The sequence below is a fragment of the Triticum dicoccoides genome, chromosome 5B, assembly GCF_002162155.2.
Source record: "Triticum dicoccoides isolate Atlit2015 ecotype Zavitan chromosome 5B, WEW_v2.0, whole genome shotgun sequence".
Classification (NCBI taxonomy): Eukaryota; Viridiplantae; Streptophyta; class Magnoliopsida; order Poales; family Poaceae; genus Triticum; species Triticum dicoccoides.
Genome location: NC_041389.1, coordinates 411,037,996 through 411,059,138, shown reverse-complemented (window position 1 = coordinate 411,059,138; position 21,143 = coordinate 411,037,996).

Genomic DNA, 21,143 nt, shown 5'->3' with positions numbered 1-21,143 from the left:
CTTTTGGTCGGTAAAAATTCATTATATAATCTCCCGAAGGTTATGACCACCGTATCACGCAAAAATCCTCTGTTTTTGTTTCGAGCTATTTCTATTACAGATTTTGAGCAAGCTGTCTCCTCAAGAGTCAGTCGGGGAGAGTCGGGTGTCTCACCCGACGCCAGGTCTAGGAGCAAAGAGCGATGCTTATCACTTTGGACCATCAACGGAGGATGAGATGGAGACCGATTTGAAAATGATAGACGCCATGGAGGAAGATCAAGAAGTCACCTCTCGCTTCCAAGCAGGATTCATGATGGGGGAACTACAGAGCTCGGCTATTCCAAATTCGGTCATCCCTTCCAATGTTAAATTTCTTTCTTATGAAAATATGAAAAAGAGTGTCACTTGTTCTCTAGAACCTATGCATCATCCTTGGGTAAAAGGAGCTTTAGCCGTCACGGGCAAGCTCTGCAAGGAAAATATGGACCTCAAGCAACAAGCCAATAATCTCGAGGAGGAGAATCGTATCCTGAGGGGCATCATCGCCAAGAAGATCACAACACCAACTCTGAAGAAGGAGACATAATCACATGGGTATGGGCACTCCCCTTGGCAACTGCCAAGCTTGAGGGAGGTGCCCCGGTATCAAATCAGCATCACACTCCTATCTTTACCATTTTACTTAGTTTGATCCTTTTAGTAATATCTTGATCTAGTAGATTGAAGTTTTGCTATGAATTAGTTTTGAGTTTTGCTTTGTGATCCCTTCTATGTAATCGAGTTCGCGAGCTATCTATAATAAAGATTAGTGTTGAGTCAAGGGCTTTGCTATCCTGCTATGATCTTGAGAAAATAGAAAGAATAAAAAGAAATAAAAAAGTTCATATTGATCTTATGGATAGTAATGACTTCACATATAAAGAGTATGAGGCATAAAAGTTGTTGAGAGTTGAGAAACGTAGTTTTGGTCATCGTTGCAATTAATAGGAAGTAATAAAGAAAGAGAAGTTTTCACATATAAATATACTATCTTGGACATTTCTTATGATTGAGGGCACTCATTAAGTATGACATGCTAAAGAGTTGATGTTGGACAAGGAACACAACATGATGAGTTATGTTTTCTCACATCTCAGTTAAAGTATATTGTCATGGATCTTCCGAACATGTTGAGCTTGCCTTTCCCCCTCATGCTAGCCAAAAATTCCTTGCGCCAAGCAGAGATACTACTTGTGCTTCCAAATATCCTTAAACCCAGTTTTGCCATGAGAGTCCACCATACCTACCTATGGATTGAGTAAGATCCTTCAAGTAAGTTGTCATCTTGCAAGCAATAAAAATTGCTCTCTAAATATATATGACTTATTAGTGTGGAGAAAATAAGCTTTATACGATCGTGTGATATGGAAGTAATAAAAGCGATGGACTGCATAATAAAGGTTCATATCACAAGTGGCAATATAAAGTGACGTTCTTTTGCATTACGATTTTGTGCATCCAACCCTCGAAGCAAAGTACTGCTACGCATGCCCCTAGGGGGATAGATTGGTAGGAAAAGACCATCGCTCGTCCCCGACCGCCACTCATAAGGAAGACAATCAAAGAAACACCCATGCTTCAAATTTGTCACACAACGGTTACCATACGTGCATGCTATGGGACTTGCAAACCTCAACACAAGTGTCTCTACAATCCACAACCACCCACTAGCATGACTCTAATATCACCATCTTTATATCGTAAAACTATTGCAAGGAATCAAACATATCATATTCAGCGATCTACAAGTTTATGTAGGATTTTATGACTAACCATGTGAATGACCAATTCCTGACATCTCTCTAAATAGATATAAGTGAATAAAGGGAGTTTAATTCTTTCTACAAAAGATATGCCCACGCTCTAACAAATATAAGTGAAGCAAAATAGCATTCTACAAATGGCGGTTTTCTGTGCGAAGAGAAATAGGCAAACCAAACTTCAAATGATATAAGTGAAGCACATGAAGCATTCTATAAAGCCATACTCAAAAGATTTAGGTGAAGTGCAATGAGCATTCTATAAATCAACCAAGGACTATCTCATACCAGCATGGTGCATAAAAGAAAAGTGAAAACTAAATGCAAAAGACGCTCCAAGACTTGCACACATCGCATGAATGAAACAAATTTGAAAACATACCGATACTTGTTGAAGAAAGAGGGGATGCCTTCTGGGGCATCCCCAAGCTTAGACACTTGAGTCTCCTTGAATATTTACTTGTGGTGCCTCGGGCATCCCCAAGCTTGAGCTCTTGCCTCTCTTCCTTTTCCTCATATCAAGACCTCCTCGATTAGACACTTCATCCACACAAAACTTCAACAGAAAACTCGGTAAGATTCGTTAGTATAATAAAGCAAATCACTACTCTAAGTACTATTGCAAACCAATTCATATTTTGTTTTTGCATTGTGTCTACTGTAATATAACTTTTCCATGGCTTAATCCACTAATATAAATTGATAGATTCATCAAAACAAGCAAACTATGCATCAAAAACAGAATCTGTCAAAAACAGAACAGTCTGTAGCAATCTGAACATCCACCATACTTGTGGTACCCCAATAATTTACCAAACTTATGAAAAATAAACAAGTTGTATATAAAGACAATGCGAAAAGAATCAGAACCGTTTGACGTTCCAGTTAAAAATTTAAAATCGCGCACTACAGCAAAAGTTTCTGTCCTGCACCGTACAAACCAACAAGCATTGTAAACATCCTAAAGGCAAACCTTGGCACATTATTTTTACAATACAATGGAATTATACAAGGGGGTCATTATTTTTGATGAAAAGTTTCTGTAATCAAGATTCACAAAGTTTCCATGAGCATGAACAAAGTTCAAGGCTAGATCCCACTTCAACAATGCTTGTCTTTCTCACTTTCACTTTCCTTTTTGAAAAGTTTTGGGTTCCCCTCTTTATTTATTTTTTGTTTTTAAACTATATGAAAGCACTCAACAGAAATAAATGACTCTCTAAAACTTCCGGGGTGTCTCCTTGGCAGCGCTTTCTTTAAAGCCATTAAGCTAGGCATATAGTGCTCAAGTAATGGATCCACCCGGATCCCAAGGTATATCAAAGCCGATTTTAATTAACAATGATTTGTGATTTATTAGTGAGCACAAAATAACATATGTCGTGCAACAACGAAGTCTAACTCTCTTCCTATGCATCGGCATGTCATAAAAGAACAATTCATGCACACCAAGTAAAGGCCAATGCATAGTATAAGCAGTTTCTTGCAATTTCATAGTATGGGAAACATAGAGAGGTGGAGAAATAGTTCCTCTCTCATAATAATTGCAAGTAGGAGCAGCAAGCACATGCATATTATATCTATCAAAATCATCATGTGTAGTAGTAAAAGGCAACCCATCAATATAATCCTTAATAAGCACAAACTTCTCCGATATAGTGTAGTTGGGAGAATTCAAAAAGATAATAGGACTATCATGCGTGGATGCAATAGCAACAATTTCATGTTTAACATAAGGAACTATAGCAAGTTCATCTCCATAAGCATAATTCATATTGGCATCTTGGCCACAAGCATAGCAAGCATCATCAAAAAGGGATATTTCAAGAGAATCAACGGGATCATAACAATCATCATAGCAATCATCCTTCGGTAAGCACGAAGGGGAATTAAACAATGTATGAGTTGAAGAGTTACTCTCATTAGAAGGTGGGCATGGGTGATCAATCCGCTCTTCCTCCTTTTGTTCTTCGCTCTCCTCATCATCTTTTTCATCCAATGAGCTCACAGTTTCATCAATTTCTTCTTTCATAGCTTCCTGCAAAATATTAGTCTCTTTTTGGACAGCGGAGACTTTCTCAATAAATGCATTAATATTGTAATTGTATTCATAATTTTCATAGCAATATCTAAGTATAGCAAGATTTTCTGGTCTATAAACTGAATCATCAAAATCCTCAAACGCTTTAAACATAGATTCAATCTCATAGGCACCCATAAAAGCAACAAATTCTTCTATTTGTTCCACATCATAGTAATCATAGACACCATTAGCATAAGAAGCTAAGGTTTCATTATCATTAAATTTGCATGAAAAGGGAAGGTGTGGAGCCTTCATCCTAGAGCAGGAAGTATAATCATGCATCAAGTATAGTTGCCTAGCATACCACTTCAACATTTGAATTTGATCCCATAATAGTTTCCCTTTTTGTGTCAAGTGATAATCCTTGACGTATTCACGTTGATCCAACATTACTCCCATTACATAATTGAATGGGGTTTTCTCAGGATTATCAAAGTAGTACATAATATCTTGAACATAACGAGCATCGAGGGTTTTAGGAGGTTCCCCATCTCCATGAGTAGCAAGTACACCTATTTTTTTGGTATTTCGTGTTCCATATCCATAGCTAAAGATAGAGAACAACTAAGAACAACAAATAAAAATTACTTAGTGATAAAGCAAACAAGCACACACGAGAATATTCACCCCACGCTATGACTCCCCGGCAACGGCGCCAGAAAAAGGTCTTGATGGCCCGCAAGTATATGGTATAGTTGTAGCCTCTTTCGATAAGTAAGAGTGTTGAACCCAACGAGGAGCTAAAGGTAGAACAAATATTCTCTCAAGTCCTATCTGCCACTGATACGACTCTATGCATGCTTAGTGTTCGCTTTACCTAGAACAAGTATGAAACTAGAAGTACTTTGTAGGTGTGATAGGATAGGTTTGCAAGATAATAAAGAACACGGAAATAAAAAGTAGGGGTTGTTTAGATAAAGATGCAATAAAGTAAATATAGTGAGTGTTGAAAAGTGGTGGCAGGAGTTGTGAAATTGTCCCTAAGCAATTGACTACTTTACTAGATCGATAATCACTATTGTAATTCTATTTGAGGGAGAGGCATAAGCTAACATACTTTCTCTACTTGGATCATATGCACTTATGATTGGAACTCTAGCAAGCATCCGCAACTACTAAAGATTCATTAAGGTAAAACCCAACCATAGCATTAAAGTATCAAGTCCCCTTTATCCCATACGCAACAATCCCCTTACTCGGGTTTGTGTTTCAGTCACTCACACAACCCACTATAAGCGAATCATGAACGCATTGCAACACCATACAGCGGGAATCCCTCACGCTTGCGCGACACGGAGGGCACCATAGGACAGCACCAATAATAAAACATGCAACTCAAACCAATCATGGCAATTCATCAATCACCGATAGGACAATGAAAATCTACTCAGACATCATAGGATGGCAACACATCATTGGATAATAATATGAAGCATAAAGCACCATGTTCAAGTAGAGGGTACATCAGGTTGCGGGAGAGTGAACCGCTGTAGATAGAGGGGGGAAGGTGATGGAGATGTTGGTGAAGATGGCGAGGTGTTGGTGAAGATCGCGGTGATGATGATGGCCCCCGGCAGCGCTCCGGCGCCACCGGAAGCAAGGGGGAGAGAGCCCCCCTTCTTCTTCTTCTTCCTTGACCTCCTCCCTAGATGTAAGAAGGGTTTCCCCTCTGGTCCTTGGCTCCCATGGCTTGGGAGGGGCGAGAGCCCCTCCGAGATTGGATCTATCTCTCTGTTTCTCTCTGTTTCTGCGTTCTCTGATTCTGCCCCTTCGTCGTTTCTTTTATATCCGGAGATCCGTAACTCCGATTGGGGTGAATCTTTCGCCTAGATTTTTCTCGTAAATATAGCTTTCTTGAGGAAAAATAAGAGCGTCAACCGCCTTACAGATGGCCCAGGAGAGTGCCAGGCGCGCCCAGGGGGGTGGGCGCGACCCCCTATCTCCTGGCCACCTCGGACACCGTTTCGCGTTGATTCTTCCTCCAGAAAATCTCAAATATTCCAAAATAATTCTCCGTCCGTTTTTATCCCGTTTGGATTCCGTTTGATATGGCTTTTTTGCCAAACATAAAACATGCAACAAACAGGAACTGGCACTGGGCACTGGATCAATATGTTAGTCCCAAAAATTAGTATAAATAGTTGCCAAAAGTATATGAAAGTTGAATAATATTGGCATGGAACAATCAAAAATTATAAATACGACGGAGACGTATCAGGGGGGCCTCAGTGCTGGCGCCGCCTACCTCCTTGGTGGACCTCACCCACTCGGCGAGCTCCTCCTCCTTTGCGGCTGCGGTGGCCTCGTCCTCCATGCCGCCGACAAGCTTGGCGAGCTTCGCCTCCATCGCCCTGGTGGCGATGTAGTCCAGCTCTTCCTCGGTGGTGTCTTGGATGAGCCACGACTCATCATGGTCGCGTTCTACAACCAAGTTGACGAAGAATTCCTCCACCACGCGTGCCGGGGGCTCGACCCAAGTAGGGTCGAGACCGTGTGCATTGAAGACCGGCATCATGTCAAGGATTTCAGCCCGCCGGGAGTTGTTGCTCAGAGGGACCACTCCCGTTGGCAGCCCGAACAAGGGCCCCTTGACGACCTTGCCGGACTTCGCGGCCTTGCTGGCCCTCCTCACCTTGTCGTCGGTGTACTAGTCGAGCTGGAAGAGCCTCCAACAATACCAGGAGTGCCCCAGCACCGTGAAGTTGTTCTGTAGGCCAGTGCGGAGCCGCATGATGTCGGCCGCGTTCTTGAAATCCTAGTACGACCTTCCCTTGTTGTGCAGTGGAGCAATCCGGCGGCGTATCCTGGTGGTGGCGATCGAGAACTTCTTGTTGTTGGTGTCGAGGTCGCTCTAGTTCGCGCCACGGGGCAGCGGCTCGTGACGAACACCCAGGCAGAACTCCGGCGGGTCCTCCTCCATGATCCAGCACCACCGGCCCTGCCACTCTTCCGACCTCTCCTTCGTGGTGCCATCTGGGTACGTACCCCTCCCCTAAATCCTGGGGATCCAGGTGACGGTCCCAGAAAGAGCACCCCCAGGTTGGACGCGGGGGATGAAGTAGTGGTGGAAAAGCGTCGTGCTGGGCACCACCCCGACAAAGCCCTCGTAGATATGGGTGAAATATGCCAGGTACGCCACGGCATTCAGTGTGAGGTCCAGCAAGTGGAAGCCGAAGGTGCGCATAATGTTGTTGAAGAAGTCGGAAAAAGGGGGGCAGAGCCCGCAGAAGAAAAAGTCGACGAAAAATGGGTATCGTTTCTGGCTGCCCTTCTTGCAGTCCACGGGGAGGGCGCGCGTGGCAGGATGCGCCGGCGTCGCCGCCCCCCACAACATCTTGTAGTAGTCCCTAAGCTCGAGGGTGTCGACGGACGACGGGACGAAGTAGGCGGCTGCGCCCACCACGCCGCCGCCTCGCTCTCCGGCGTCTCCTTCTCCCTCGTGTCCTCGACCATGCCTTTGATCTTTCCAGACTTGGGGCGCCATGGCGGTCGAGAAGAGAGCGAGAAGCTGGGGGCAGTGGGAAGAGAGCAAGAGCGATAATCCCTGACGTATTCACGTTGATCCAACGTTACTCCCATTACATAATTGAATGGGGTTTTCTCAGGATTATCAAAGTAGTACATAATATCTTGAACATAACGAGCATCGAGGGTTTTAGGAGGTTCCCCATCTCTATGAGTAGCAAGTACACCTATTTTTTTGGTATTTCGTGTTCCATATCCATAGCTAAAGATAGAGAACAACTAAGAACAACAAATAAAAATTACTTAATGATAAAGCAAACAAGCACACACGAGAATATTCACCCCACGCTAGGACTCCCCGGCAACGGCGCCAGAAAAAGGTCTTGATGACCCGCAAGTATATGGTATAGTTGTAGCCTCTTTCGATAAGTAAGAGTGTCAAACCCAACGAGGAGCTAAAGGTAGAACAAATATTCTCTCAAGTCCTATCTGCCACTGATACGACTCTATGCATGCTTAGTGTTCGCTTTACCTAGAACAAGTATGAAACTAGAAGTACTTTGTAGGTGTGATAGGATAGGTTTGCAAGATAATAAAGAACACGTAAATAAAAAGTAGGGGTTGTTTAGATAAAGATGCAATAAAGTAAATGTAGTGAGTGTTGAAAAGTGGTGGTAGGAGTTGTGAAATTGTCCCTAAGCAATTGACTACTTTACTAGACCGATAATCACTATTGTAATTCTATTTGAGGGAGAGGCATAAGCTAACATACTTTCTCTACTTGGATCATATGCACTTATGATTGGAACTCTAGTAAGCATCCGCAACTACTAAAGATTCATTAAGGTAAAACCCAACCATAGCATTAAAGTATCAAGTCCCCTTTATCCCATACGCAACAATCCCCTTACTCGGGTTTGTGTTTCAGTCACTCACACAACCCACTATAAGCGAATCATGAACGCATTGCAACACCATACAACGGGAATCCCTCACGCTTGCGCGACACGGAGGGCACCATAGGACAGCACCAATAATAAAACATGCAACTCAAACCAATCATAGCAATTCATCAATCACCGATAGGACAATGAAAATCTACTCAGACATCATAGGATGGCAACACATCGTCGGATAATAATATGAAGCATAAAGCACCATGTTCAAGTAGAGGGTACAGCAGGTTGCGGGAGAGTGGACCGCTGTAGATAGAGGGGGGAAGGTGATGGAGATGTTGGTGAAGATGGCGGAGGTGTTGGTGAAGATCGCGGTGATGATGATGGCCCCCGGCAGCGCTCCGGCGCCACCGGAAGCAAGGGGGAGAGAGCCCCCCCTTCTTCTTCTTCTTCTTCCTTGACCTCCTCCCTAGATGTAAGAAGGGTTTCCCCTCTGGTCCTTGGCTCTCATGGCTTGGGAGGGGCGAGAGCCCCTCCGAGATTGGATCTATCTCTCTGTTTCTCTTTGTTTCTGCGTTCTCTGATTCTGCCCCTTCGTTGTTTCTTTTATATCCGGAGATCCGTAACTCCGATTGGGGTGAATCTTTTGCCCAGATTTTTCTCGTAAAATTAGTTTTCTTGAGGAAAAATAAGAGTGCCAACCGCCTTATAGGTGGCCCAGGAGAGTGCCAGGCGCGCCCAGGGGGGTGGGCGCGACCCCCTATCTCCTGGCCACCTCGGACACCGTTTCGCGTTGATTCTTCATCCAGAAAATCTCAAATATTCCAAAGTAATTCTCCTTCCGTTTTTGTCCCGTTTGGATTCCGTTTGATATGGCTTTTTTGCCAAACATAAAACATGCAACAAACAGGAACTGGCACTGGGCACTGGATCAATATGTTAGTCCCAAAAAATAGTATAAATAGTTGCCACAAGTATATGAAAGTTGAATAATATTGGCATGGAACAATCAAAAATTGTAAATACGACGGAGACGTATCAGGGGAGCCTCAGGGCTGGCGCCGCCTACCTCCTTGGTGGACCTCACCCACTCGGCGAGCTCCTCCTCCTTTGCGGCTGCGGCGGCCTCGTCCTCCATGCCGCCGACAAGCTTGGCAAGCTCCGCCTCCATCGCCCTGGTGGCGATGTAGTCTAGCTCTTCCTCGGTGGTGTTTTGGATGAGCCACGGCTCATCATGGTCGCGTTCTTCAACCAAGTTGACGAAGAATTCCTCCACCACGCGTGCCGGGGGCTCGACCCAAGTAGGGTCGAGACCGTGTGCATTGAAGACCGGCATCATGTCAAGGATTTCAGCCCGCCGGGAGTTGTTGCTCAGAGGGACCACTCCCGATGGCAGCCCGAACAAGGGCCCCTTGACGACCTTGCCGGACTTCGCGGCCTTGCTGGCCCTCCTCACCTTGTCGTCGGTGTACTCGTCGAGCTGGAAGAGCCTCCAACAATACCAGGAGTGCCCCAGCACCGTGAAGTTGTTCTGTAGGCCAGTGCGGAGCCGCATGATGTCGGCCGCGTTCTTGAAATCCTAGGACGACCTTCCCTTGTTGTGTAGTGGAGCAATCCGGCGGCGTATCCTGGTGGTGGCGATCGAGAACTTCTTGTTGTTGGGGTCGAGGTCGCTCTAGTTCGCGCCGCGGGGCAGCGGCTTCTGACGAATACCCACGCAGAACTCCGGCGGGTCCTCCTCCATGATCCAGCACCACCGGCCCTGCCACTCTTCCGACCTCTCCTTCGTGGTACCATCTGGGTACGTACCCCTCCCCTAAATCCTCGGGATCTAGGTGACGGTCCCAGAAAGAGCACCCCCAGGTTGGACGCGGGGGATGAAGTAGTGGCGGAAAAGCGTCGTGCTGGGCACCACCCCAACAAAGCCCTCGTAGATATGGGTGAAATATGCCAGGTACGCCATGGCATTCGGCGTGAGGTCCAGCAAGTGGAAGCCGAAGGTGCACATAATGTTGTTGAAGAAGTCGAAAAAAGGGGGGCAGAGCTCGCAGAAGAAAAAGTCGACGAAAAATGGGTATCATTTCTGGCTGCCCTTCTTGAAGTCTGCGGGGAGGGCGCGCGTGGCGGGATGCACCGGCGTCGCCGCCCCCCACAACATCTTGTAGTAGTCCCTAAGCTCGAGGGCGTCGATGGACGACGGGACGAAGTAGGCGGCTGTGCCCACCGCACCGCCGCCTCGCTCTCCGGCGTCTCCTTCTCCCTCGTGTCCTCGACCATGCCTTTGCCCTTTCTAGACTTGGGGCGCCATGGCGGTCGAGAAGAGAGCGAGAAGCTGGGGGCAGTGAGAAGAGAGAAAGGGCTTGGAGAGGAAGAAGATGGGGATGGGGATGGCGAGATTGGGGAAAGCACAGGGGGTAAATGAGCCGCGCGCCCACGGTTATTCCTTTTTATGGCGAAGACGCAGGCCGCCTCTTTCCCCATTTATTGCGACTTTGACGCATGCCTGCTGCGACCACCCCACGCATGCCCCCCCATGCCACGCACGACCCCCATGTCGCGCGTTCAATGGTCGTCGTGGGGAAGCGCAGCGGACGGAAAATTACCGCGGTAAAAACTGCCCCGCCTGCCCGCGCATTGTTTTGAGCCTGGCCCAACAACGTGTTGCGCTTATGTGTGGACCAGGCCCGGGGGCTCCTTTTGCTGTACTAAAATAGGGGCGCTCTTTTGTACCTCTTATTTGTGCACGGGTAGTCAGATCCGCGCCCACGACCACACTTGAGCAGGGCAGAGACAGGAAACCAGAGCCACAAGATGACCCAAGCAACGCCAAGACAGAGGCATAAAGAGACAGAAGGCGAAGTGATTTCCCCCGGCAAGATCCTTGCCGGGGCGGCCTCCACGGCCCCGGTAAGGGTCTTGCCGGGGCAGCCTACCTAACGCCAGCAGGGCGCACCACCCTTGAGCCCTAGTTCCTCCAGCGTCGCCAACCGCGTTGGGACCAAGGCTTGGGAGGCGCCTCCGTGATGGCATACAGATCTTTGTGAAGACAAGAACAACACTCTAAATCTGAGGAGTAGAAGACGACGAACCTCAGAGAGATCCTTGCCGAGGAAGCCCACAAGACCCCCGGCAAGATCCTTGTCGGGGACGACCGCGACACCACGGCAAGACCCTTGCTGAGGCCCCGGCAAGGCCCTTGCCAAGGGCGTCTGTGAGGCCGCAGCCAGGCCCGCACCCGCCAAGCTTTTTGCCACTGCTTCCATGCAGCTGCCAGCCCACCAGCTGGGCAGGCACCTGCGTGTCGATGCAAGGCTCCTCGGCCAACTCAGCGCATGCCTACATGGAGGCATGGAAATCTTCATGAAAGCCCTACCACCGTGCCACCTCAGCTGCCTGCTAGCCTACATGGCACCACCGCCTCGCTGGCCCAGGTGCGTGTCGAGGAGGGGTGAAGCGGCGGTAAAGTGGAAGGGACACGATAGGGGCGCATTAAATGCGTCTTGTCCCATAATAGCTAGCGATAGGCTTAACCACAGTACCCTCATGCCACCTCCTATGTACCACTGTGGCGATCCCTTTGCCTATAAAAGGAGACCCAAGGCATCCAGGAGAAGGAGTCAGACTTTTGGACGAGTTACGCTCGTTGTAGCTAGTTCAAGAACAAAAATACACACATCCAAGCAGGACTAGGGTATTACGCATCTCTGCGGCCCGAACCTGGGTAAACAATTTGCGTGCTCGTACTAACTGCTGATCCTGCTCTCCTCACCACCCAGCTCCCCGCAACCGCAGTAGGGATCCTTATGATCCCATAGGTGTCATTTCCCACCGACAATGACGCTCTAATTCCTCCTCGATGTGAAAGGAGGAGGGGTAACTTGATCATCTTGACCGCCGTCTTGAGCTTGTTCTTGATCTTGAGTTTGCTCTTGATCTTGAACTTGATCGAAAGGGAGAACTTGACCTTGGGCATCACTTGGTGGCTCACCACCATCTTGAGTTTGATCTTGCCATTGATCTTGTTCACGTGGTTGAGGGCCTTCACTTTGTTGTTCAGAAGCGTGTGGGTCTTGAGTCGGTGATGGCTCCACTTGAGTGGAGCATTGTCCATCTCCTTCGGCCACAAGGGGTTCCTCAATGGGTAGGATATGACCAACACCCATTCTTCTTATGGCTTGGGGAGTAATTTCATCACCTACATCACAAGTACCACTTCACTCCACTTGGGAGCCGTTATTCTTGTCAAACTCCACGTTACACGTCTCCTCAATGAGTCCCGTGGACTTGTTAAGGACACGGTAAGCATGAGAGTTTGTAGCATAACCCACAAATATGCCCTCATGAGCTCTAGCCTCAAATTTAGACAAACGAACACCTTTCTTGAGAATGAAAGACTTACACCCGAACACCTGAAAGTACTTGAGTTGGGCTTGTTACCAATGAGTATTTCATAAGGAGTCTTGTTCAAGTCTTTGCGGAGATAGAACAGATTGGATGCATGACATGAGGTGTTGATGGCTTCGGCCCAAAAGTTGTAAGGAGACTTGAACTCCGCCATCATGGTCCTTGCCGCATCCATCAACGTCTGGTTCTTCCTCTCTGCGACACCATTTTGTTGAGGGGTGTAATGTGCAGAGTATTGATGCTTGATCCCCTCATCACTAAGAAACTCATCGAAGGTGTAGTTCTTGAACTCGGTGTCGTTGTCACTTCTTATTGTCAAGATCTTTGCATCATGTTGATGTTGAGCTTCATTTGCAAAGTCGATGACGGTTTGTTGGGTCTCACTGTTCCTCTTGAAGAAATATACCCAAGTATATCTTGAATAATCATCCACAATCACCAAGCAATACTTTCTACCCCCAATACTATCAAAGGATGGAGGCCCAAAGAGATCCATGTGAAGGAGCTCCAAGGGTCTCTTCCAGTAGATGATAGTCGTGGGAGGGTGAGCCTTCTCATGTAGCTTTAGCAAAACTAACATTTGTTAGTCCACGGACATGGTCCCCCTTGAGAAGACTTTGCAAAGATCTCATATTGACGTGGGCTAAATGGCGATGCCAAAGCCACCCCACATCAACTTTAGCCATTAGGCATGTGGCGGTCTTAGTGGGTCGCTCCGAAAAGTTAATCACATAAAGACCGTTCTCGACATGCCCAACAAAGGCTACTTTAAGAGTCTTGCTCCACAAGAGGGCCACGGTATCAATATAAAGAATGTGGGATAGCCCATGAGTGCAAGTTGACGAACGGAAAGTAGATTGTCTGCAAGGGACTCAACAAGCATGATTTTCTCAATCGTGAGATCATGATAAATGACAACCTTGCCAAGACCCAATACCTTAGAAGATGAGGCATCACCCCACTCGATGTTGGTGGGCATAGATGGGATCTTGTGCACATCCACCACCAAGTCCTTGCTTCCGGTCATATGATTTGTGGCTCCACTATCGAGCAACCATGATCCCCCACCGGAAGTAAACACCTACAAGAGATCAATGCTTGGTTTTAGGTACCCATTTTGTAATGGTTCCTTTGATGTTAGTAACAAGGGTATTAGGAACCCAAATAGACCATTCAATGTACTCATAAGGAGAACCAACAAATTTAGCATAAACGTGTCCATTCCTAGCACGACACAACACATAAGAAGGGTTAAAGTCGCCGGCTTTGTTGGAAGGGGTGGCATTGCCCTTTTTGACATCACCACCTTTCACATTGTTCTTCTTCTCCTTTGGAGCACCCTCTCCCTCCTTCACAAAAGTTTGCTTGAGAGGGGGAGGTCGTTTGGTCTTGTCGTTCTTCTTCTTGTTCTTGGACTTGGGTGCAAACCCAACTCCCTCTTTGGCCACAACTTCCTTTTGATTGCTCAAAAGGTCATTGAGGTTCTTCTCACCTTGTATGCACATCACAAGGCCTTTCTCAAGTTGCTCCTTCAACTTGGCATTCTCCTCCACAAGATGCACATTCTCACAACACGGGTTAGTAGCATTTGCATGATCAATTAATACCATATGAGGAAAGGTAGCTTTCTCCTTGGTTAGCCTCACTTGGAGTTGTTCATGAGACTCCTTGAGGCTAGCATGAGCACCCTTCAATACCTTGTGAGCCTTGTCGAGTATATAAAACTCCTCCTTGAGTCTAAAATGGTCAACCCCAAGTTTAGCCTTCTCAGAATTTAGCACACGAGATACAACAAGAGCATGGTCAAGATCTTTCTTTAATTTAGCATGGTCATCGTTGTGTGACTCCTCAAGAGCCAAAAAATGAACACGCTCTTCCTCAAGAGCATTAGAGAGATCCGATATCTCATCGGCATAGTCATGACTATGACCTTCCATCTTAGAGATGGTTTCTTCATGACCCTCGATCATGTCATTGGCTTCACCAAGTTGTTCCAACAGAGCAACGAAGTGCTTCTTGGATTTGCCCTTGAGCTTACTAATAAAAGACTCAAATTCATTTACTTCCTCATTCGACCCCTCACTTTCATCAATGCAATTCGTCAAGGAGGGATTTGTAATGATGGTGGTTTTGATGTTGGGGGTTACCTTGTTAGTGGCTTTAGCCATGAGGCACTTGGCGGTGATGTTCTCGTTGGGTGAGTCGAAGAGATACACCCGTGGAGTTGTGGCAATGGCAACGGTAGGCCATGGCCATGGCTTCACTATCGTCATCATCATCATCATCCTCATGGTATTCTTCTCGAGCCACCAACCCATTAGTTTGAGTCTTCTTGGTGAAGTTGTTCTTGTTGGGGAAGGACTTGGCTTTGTCTTTTCAGATGAGCTTGCCACCATTGTCTTCCCTCTTCTTGTAAGGGCACTCTGCAACAAAATGGCTCACATTGCCACAATTGTAGCATGTTCTCACACATTGCTTGCCCTTGAAGCCACTTGAGTTGTTCTTGTTGAAGTTGGGCCTTGTGTTCTTCTTGCTCCAAAATTTCCTTGAAGCAAGAGCCATGTGCTCATGGTAATCATACTTAGTATCTTAGGGGTTGCTCTCCTATTCTTCCTCTTCATCCTCTTCTTACACACTAACCTTGGCCTTCAAGGCAAGGTTGGGATTCTTTGCTCTTTGAGAATGCAACACCGCATTGTCGGCGATCTTTTCCAAGATCCTCATTGCTACAAACTCATCCAACACTTCACTAGAGGACAAGGTGTGGAAGTCCATCCTTTGACGGATGACGGAGGACATGGCCTTGTGGTAGGGCATCATGGCCTTGAGGAACTTGCGCTTGATCCAATTGTCATCGGTATCCTTGCTCCCATTATCTCGGAGTGAGACCGTGAGAGTGGTTAATCTCCGGTAGAGCTCGCGAGGTTCTTCGTCTTCATTCATTGCAAACTCATCAGCTTCATCTTGCACCACTTCATAGTTGGAGCGTTGAATGCCTGCGCTCCCCTTGTAGAGGGAAACAACATGGTGCCATGCTTCCTTGGCCACGGTGAAGGGTCGGAAGTGAGCAATGTCTTCGGGTGGAATTGCATCTTGAAGGATGAAGAGAGCATTCTCATTGAATTGATTATCCGCGGCTTCTCTCGGGGTGAAGTTGCTTCGATGCGGATAGAAACCTTCCTCAATGATTCTCCAAAGGTTAGTATTAACATGATTTAAATGACGTTTAAAGCGATAAACCCAAGAATCAAAATCCTCATTCTTCACAATCTTGGGAGGAGAACCCGCATGATTTAAATGCGTGGAGGGAATCGGTCCTCCATAAGCGAGAGGAGGTTCAACATGAGAATAGATGCCATTACCACTTTTACCACTAGGCAAAGGAACCTTTTCACTAGAAGCTTCCCCATTATCGGAGTTGGCATCCGCCACCTTGTTAGTAAGAGCAACCACTTCCAAGGGTGCGGTGGATAATTTAAGACCATCAAAGAACTCTTTGAACATGCCTTTGACCTCGGTCGTCATGGAGGTTTTCAATGTGTCCAAAGCCACATTGAATTCCTCACGTGAGACCGGGGATGCCCAATCGGCCATAGACGATGACGTAATCACACCGGGGTGCTCCTCCTCACCATCTACGGTGTCAACCATACTCTTCGGACGGCAAAATCCTTAATAAAGAGACGAGGCTCTGATACCAATTGAAAGGATCGATATAGTTGACTAGAGGGGGGGTGAATAGGTAACTAATAATTTTTAGCTTTTCGTCACCAATTTAAACTTTGCATCAAAGTAGGTTGTCTAGATATGCAACTAGGTGAGCAACCTATATGATGCAACAACAATAAGCACACAAGCTAGCAAGAGATGCAACACAATATAAGCTTGCACAAGTAAAGGTACGAGATAACCAAGAGTGGAGCCGGTGAAGACGAGGATGTGTTCTCGAAGTTCCTTCTTTTTGAGGGGAAGTACGTCTCCGTTAGAGTGGTGTGGAGGCACAATGCTCCCCAAGAAGCCACTAGGGCCACTGTATTCTCCTCACGCCCTCACACAATGCAAGATGCCATGATTCCACTATTGGCGCCCTTGGAGGCGGCGACCGAACCTTTACAAACAAGGTTGGGGCAATCTCCACAACTTAATTGGAGGCTCCCAACAACACCCTGAAGCTTCACCACAATGGAATATGGATCCGCGGTGACCTCAACTGTCTAGGGTGCTCAAACACCCAAGAGTAACAAGATCCGCACGGGATTAGTGGGGGGAATCAAATTTCTCTTGGTGGAAGTGTAGACCGGGGCCTTCTCAACCAATCCCTAGAAAACCAACAAGTTTGATTGGCTAGGTAAAGAGATCGGGAGAAAATGGAGCTTGGAGCAACAATGGAGATTGGCGATGGAAGAGGTAAGCCTTCTTGGAGAAGAAGACCCCTTTATATAGTGCGGGGACACATCCAACTGTTATGCAGCCTGCAGCCCGCATCTGGGCGGTACTACCATTGCCGAAGTGGTACTACCGATGTGGCAAGAAGGCATAGGGCAACCAGGGCTGAGGGAGAAGAAGTACACGCACTAGGGCGGTACTACTGCCCTGTGGGCGGTACTACCACCGATAAGCAGTACTGCCGCTCCCTACAGCCGCTGGGAAACAGAGGAGGGCAGCGAGCTGAGCGGCAGTTGGTGCGGACGTAGGAGCTGTACTACTGCACCCTACTGCCGTCCCTACTACCGCTCCCCTGCGTGGTCCTTTACGGAAACCCGACACGAAAAATTGAGACCATAGCAGAGGCGGTAGTACCAGCGGTACTACCGCCCTGGCCGCGGTACTACCGCTTAGCACCCAGCACCCCTTGTTTTGCACAGCATAGAAACTCCAAAGAAGCAGGAAGAAGGCGAGGGTGCAAGGAGAGTGAATGTGATTATTCCACCCATACTCTTCTGAAACAGATCCCCTCTTGATAGTACGGTTATCCCTACGACTCAATTCCACCGAAAAGAAACGAAGGAAAATAATCCGTCTAAAGTGAAGTCCTTGAGGGGTAACAATCGCATAGTGCCCTTATACTAGATAACCTGAAAAGCTTAAAGCACATGATTAGTCTGCAAAAGTATTGTCATCAATCACCAAAACAAACCGGGGGAAATAATGCCATAACATCCAGTCCTACACATGCTAGTGGGTTTCATCTAGTTACTATGGCAATGACATGTCATGCAGAGGAAATGGGTTCAACTACCACAGCACATAGCAGTTTGAAACGTTGTTGTCTTAAATGCAGTAAATGAGAGCAGTAGCAAGAACATATGGGATTTTATTGATATGATTAAATGGTGGTTGCTTGCATGGCAGATCGATAGATGGGTACTGTCCTTCAGTTGGATATTCACGGTAATCCTCACGAGCAGAACCTACCGTAGAGAATCATAGCGGTAACACAATTAATACACGACAATATGCAACAATATGATGCATGCATATGACATGGCAAAATGGGTGTGTTGGGCTAATGCGACTACAACCAGATGGGTTTGAGCCATTTTGAACCAAAGGTTCAACCCCAAACTCATCTTATGAACTTAAACAGTGCTTTATCATGTTTTGCACTAAACATCAAGGTTAAGTTGTTTAAACATGCATGAAACCAGTACATATGGATTGATTGGATTCTTTTGATCCTTTTTCATATATAAATCTTTGTATTTGGAGTTCCAGATTAATTTCTATGATTTTTTGAAGTTTGCAACAATTTCTGGAATTTCCTGAATAAGAATAAATCCAGAAAAGGTATTACTATGTCAGCATTGTGTCAGCACTGCGTCAGCAGTTCAACTATGCGGTCTAGGTAAACCTGACCAGTGGGACCCACTGGTCAGCGTCACAGTTAGTTAACTAACTAATTAGGGTTAGTTTAACTACTAAACTAGGTTTGACCAGGGCGGGGCCCACATGTCAGTGATCCGGGGGGTCAAATCCCTAGTCAACTGGGTCAAATCACCGGCGTTTAGCCGCCGGCAACAATCGAACGCGGCGGAGGGTCCAGGTTTCGCACTCCGGTGACAAAATGGGCGGCGGAGGCCACCTACGTGGAGCTGGGAGTGAGCTACGTCGAGTGGTGCTGGTGGTTGAGCTCGGGGTCACCGGAAACAACGGCGGCGATGAGTTTAGCAGCTGTGGAGTTTGGGCGAGCTCGAACTTGATGCTACGGTTATCATGGGGGCACGGGGCTAGCTCCTGCAAGCTCTACGCGGTGCGGGGAGTGCGTTGGACAGGGTGGTGAGGCCGTCGCATGGCCGGAGCCACGTCGGCGGTGAGCTCAGGTGGCGGCGCGTGCGGATGTGCTCCGTGCAGTCGCTATGGTGGATAGTAGCGAGAACGGAGAGGGGGAGTAGAGGCAGAAGCTCACAACGGTTACGACAAGCTAGGCAGCGGGGTCGGGGACGAGATGGAGCAAGCGGGGCTGCAAAGTGGATCTCTGGTGACGGTGAGGCAAAGCGGGGTCGGTGCGGTGGCTCCGGGGTGAACGAGCGCTCGGGGCTCGATCTGCTCAACGAAGCAGATGGTGGCGGAGCTTCTAGACACGGCGGGGCGACGAGGAGGCGACGGTGGGCGCGGGTACAGCGGTGTTGCGGCTGCGGCGGCGTCGGCCATGGTGGGGAGAGAGCGAGAGAGAGGCGCAGGGGGGCGAATGAGGTGTCGGCGAGGTCAGGGCGACAAGGAAGAGTTCACCCACGCGTCGAGCGGCTCGGCGGCAAGCAGGTGGAGGCATGGCGAGCTTAGGCGCGCGTGCGCTCACCTCCCTGCCTGCCTGGCGGGAGGAAGCAGCGGACTGGCATGGGCCAGCACAGTGTCGGGCCGCCAGGTGGGATGCCAGGTAGGTTTCTGCCAGGTAAGTCTCATTTCTTTTATTTTTTGTTTTATATTTCTTTCTGTAACTTTAGGGCTTTAATTAAAATACCAAAACTAACTCAAAAATCATGAAACTGCTCAAGGCTACTCTTTGGATTGTTTCCAACAGTAAACATTTTAGTTCATGATTATTTGGACATTTAAAATATTATATTGCATTTAAATGCCCAAATGCAAATAGAATAAGATTTAATTCAGTGACCCAATGATGTCCTAGAAAAGCGTGCACCATTTTTATAGAGGTTCTAGACCAAGGCAAAGATGATGAACATTTTTGAAGGGCATTTCAGGTTCATTGAAAAAGTATTTTAGTAACCCTAGTTGAGTTAGGTGGTGCCGGGGGTTTCTGTCATCCCCATTTCAACTTTCTGGGAAAAGTAAACATGATGCAATCACTCTAATGCATGCACTGACTAGGGTTGTGACACACATACTCCGCTTCGGTGGACGAGAAAGACACACAACTTTGCTTCTTAGAAGACCAACTCACCAAAGAGCAACCAAGAAATTGGCACCCTCCGGAACTTAACTTCCTATCCACTTTGTGATGCGGAGCATCCTCCGGGCATCACCATGTCAAGGGTCCGTTTGGCAAATGACACGTGCGACCTCTACTTCTCATACATAAAGGTGAATCTTCTCCTTTACACGTGTTCACCTGACCCCTTCGAGGATGGTATACTACTTGACCCTCCATCGTGCATGCATAGGTATTGTCGGAGCTTCACGAATGTTGAGGAGGAGAGCAAGCACCGAGGAACAACTACCATCCATGAAGGAAGTGTGGAAGAGAAGGAAGAAGAAGCATGGTCAAGCTTCTGGAGAGCCCGGAACCTCCGGCCTCCTGCCCAGAACTTCCGGCACCCGGAACTTTCGGCCGTCCCGGAACTTCCGGCCCCGACGCGTCGAAGCCGTCCGAGAGTGTGCCAACTCTCTGGATAGCCCGGACCCTGGCCGGACCTTCGCCCGGAACCTCCAGCGCTCGGACCCTCCAGCCGTCCCCGGAACTTCCGGCCCTGCCTGCGCACAGAGACTCGGCCCGTGGCCATGTACCCTTTCGCCCCTCACTTACCCCTTCGTGGCTACTACTATATATACTCATCCCCCTCCTCCATTCTAGGGTTAGCCAATATGATAGCTCATTCTTAGGTGAGCTTTGCTCCTACCTCTACTCTTGAGAGAGAGAGACTACCACTCCCATGGAGTTCAAGACCTCCATGTGAGAAGATCCTGTGGGATATCATCAAGACCCCCTTGCGGGAAGATCCGTTCAGGATACCATCAAGACCTGCTCTTGGAGATGAACTCTACCTTGTATCTTTCCTTTTGTTGTTCATGTACCCTTGTGGATCTTGTGTGTTTGATTATCTAGTGGATGTGTGATTGGACTTGTTCTTGAGTTATTCCCCTTGTGATTTCTCCCCGTTCTTCCCCGTGTTCTTTGTGTTCTTCGAGGGATCCCACTCCAAACGTGAAAGATCGGCCTACACCAGGTTAGCCCCGTATCATATGGTATCATGAGCCACATTGATCACATTTTTTGAGCCCCTACCCTTTGTTCTGTAGCTTGATTTTTTTGATTTTGTCCTAAATCCGAAAATCCCC